Consider the following 3,461-nt stretch of genomic DNA (forward strand, 5'->3'; position numbering starts at 1 on the left):
GGGACTGGAGGAGATTATGCTAAGTGAAATAAGTCAAGCAGAGAAAGTCAATTATCATATGGTTTCACTTATTTGTGGAACATAAGGAATGGCATGGAGGACATTAGGAGAAGGAAGGGAAAAATGAAGGGGGGGAAATCGGAGGTAGAGAGGAACCATGAGAGACTATGGACTCTGGGAAACAAACAGGGTTTTAGAGGGGAGGGAGGTGGGGGGATGGATTAGCCTGGTGATGGGTATTAAAGAGGGCACGTACTGCATGGAGCACTGGGTGTTATATGAAAACAATCGTGGATCACTACATCAAAAACTAATGATGTATGGTGACTAACATGACATAATTAAAAAAAAAAACCTAGTAGAGTTGTGATACTAATTCATACACAGATGGGCCTGTAGTTTAGAAATATAAATACAAAACTCCATATGGCAAATTTCCTTTATTAAGCTACTTCTGATTAAAGCTAATTAATATACTACTGAGAAAGCAATGTCCATAGAGATATTTTGAAATTGTTGACAAGCAAATGTTTCTCATTGTTCACCAGGTGGGGGACCCCCTTTCTGTCTCAGGAGCTCTTTGATTTATACTCTACTCAGACAGGTATATAATGATTTGCAAAATGTAGAGTTGTTCTAGAGATAACAAGCGGTACAGTCAAATGCTAGTTAATTTGTGTTAGAATTCTTGGGAAACAAAGTGACTTTTGTAAACGTATCAGCTCTTTGCAAATCTATTTTCATTCTACATATTGATTCATATTAAACACATTACATGGAAGTACCTGTTGACCTTCAAAATAAAACAGCCAATTGCTTTACCAGCATGATGGGTTTATTCAGGAATAGCAGAGGAATTGCAGTTCAAAACATGCAAGCTCTGGCAAACCATAGGCAAGTCTGGAGATCAAAGGAGAGGAACCCTACTTTATAGAGAAAAAGGTGACGTTGGGAAGGGCTGCTTTGGAGGAGTCAGAAGGGAAGTGAGTGTTCAGGATGGTGATGGCCGCTCATTGGCTGAGTTGAGGTATTTTCTTATTGGCTGGGCTTACTGCTGAGCAAGGAGAAATTCCTCCTTCCTCCTGTTGGAAATGCAAGGTGTCTCTGTTGGGGTCTGCAATTTACAAGGAGTGGTGGTGCATTAGAGCTCCCTCTTCTGGCCTCCCAAGTCCATTTGGAATGGGGTTTCCTTTATTAAGTTTCGCATATCAGCTTGTAATTCTTTCTTGCTACGCTGGATGTTAGGAGAGAGAAAGAGAAGCTTAAAATACCTTTTTTTTTTTAAGTACTTTTAATACTGGAAGCAAAAACGTGACGCAGACAATAAGAATGTGTGCATCTCTTGCCACTAGCATTGTTATCAAATGGGAACTTAGAAATGCAAATTATTGGGTCCACCTCAGACCTACTAGATCAGGAATTCTGAAGGTGGGGCCTGGCAAACGGATTTAACAAGCCCTCTAGGTGACTTTAATGTATGCTAAACTTTGTGAGTGACTCTTCTGAAGGACGGGGCTTCCATTGTAATAAGTATTGGGAGAATATGATTACATGATGGATATTTGAAGCACTGTAAAACAAAAGAGGGTGTTGACTGTATTAGAGGAAATAGTTAATAGGAAGTTCAGATCTTAAGTGCCTTAATAGAGGCTGAGAACCAATTAAAATCCCAAGTTATTTCTCTCCCCTTATCTACTCACAGACTGCTCATGGAATGTATATAATTATTATACAATCCCAGCACATGCACACACACATACACACATACATAATTCAAATGAAAGAATGTAGACAAATCAGAAGTCACTTTTAAGTCTTTGTTGCTCTGCATTAGCTGTGTTAAGTCTTATTTTTAAGAAATCCCATGTCAAATCTTGTTTCATAAACATCTCTGAAAATGAAATTAACACAAAAAAGAAAATTAAATTACTACTATAATACTGACAGTTTTCATTTCTATATCTTTATACAAGGAGATCTTTTAGTTAGCCCCAGAAATGTTTTAGTTATTTAGAAAAAAAAAAAACTTCTTTGAAAATATTACATGGAATTAATTTTATAGCCCAGGTACACAATTTTCACTTGATGGGAAATTAAGTTATATGGAGAGGTCATAGTTTTCAAAATTTAATTTTGAATAAGTAACTGCTGATACTTTGTTTCTACTTAAATTTCTTAGGTAAAGTAAGATTCACATTTTGTATCATTTGTTATGTGTGTGGCTTATTTTTAAAGGAAACAAGAGCAAGGATTAAATAAAATTGAAATTAAGTTGTTTTGTTAAACTGATTTGAACTAATTTTAAATTTCAGGTTAATTTGCAAAGATAGTACATAAATTTCTAGTGTACCCTTCCCCCAGCTTCCCTTAAGACTAGCACCTTATGTAATTATACTGCGTTCATCAAAACTGAGAAATTAACAGTGGTACAATGCTACCACCTAAACTACAGACTTTATTTAGAGTTCACCAGTTTTTCTGCTACTGCCCTTTTTCTATTTTAAGATTCGGTTCAGGATCCCACATTGCATTTAATTGTTTTGTGTGCTTAGTCTTCAGATCTGTGAGAATGTTTCAGTTCAGTTTTTCTTTTTTAGAAGTAACTGGGAATTGGCACCTTTTTAGAAGTAATGAGTAGATATTTTTTTTTAAAGATTTTATTTATTTATTTGAGAGAGAGAATGAGAGAGAGAGAGAGAGCACATGAGAGGGGGGAGGGTCAGAGGGAGAGCAGACTCCCTGCTGAGCAGGGAGCCCGATGTGGGACTTGATCCTGGGACTCCAGGATCATGACCTGAGCCGAAGGCAGTTGCTTAACCAACTGAGCCACCCAGGCGCCCCATGAGTAGATATTTTTAAGAGCCCCTCAGTTTAGTTTTTGTGATGTTTTCTGATACGAGTATAATAGACATAGACGTGAGTTCATACTGACATCTCTGAGTCTTGATTCACCTCAGAAGTCATCCTACCCTCCCTCACCTTCCCTTTGCTTTTTTGTAGCTTCTTTATCTGGTAATGAGAAACCCACTCTAAATATCTGTCATTTGTTTTTTCAATCCTGATATACATGTAAAGTAATTCAGAAATGCTAGGCCTTACCCCTGTGAGAAACAAATTTACCATCTAGACCACGGAGCTCGTGTGTGATTCTTTTTATCTCTAGTCTAATAGCATCTAGTGAAAACATTGTTTACCAAACTTAACTGAGTCAGCTCCTTTTTGCCGACCCCTTTTGCTGTCAGGTTATATCATTGCAGCACAGTTAGTTGTTTTTACAGAGCAAAATAGTGATTCAGTTGTATTATTGCCAGCTTCCCTTGCATTACTATCAATAATGCTAGCTTTCATATACAAAACTTCTGAGTATGAATAGATCTCTTTCCAGTCTCTTTATTTTGTTCTTTGGTATATTTGTTCATTGTATGCTAATGCCATTTAGTTTAAATAAAACTATAAAAAAT

This window comes from Zalophus californianus, chromosome 5, assembly GCF_009762305.2.
Source record: "Zalophus californianus isolate mZalCal1 chromosome 5, mZalCal1.pri.v2, whole genome shotgun sequence".
Classification (NCBI taxonomy): Eukaryota; Metazoa; Chordata; class Mammalia; order Carnivora; family Otariidae; genus Zalophus; species Zalophus californianus.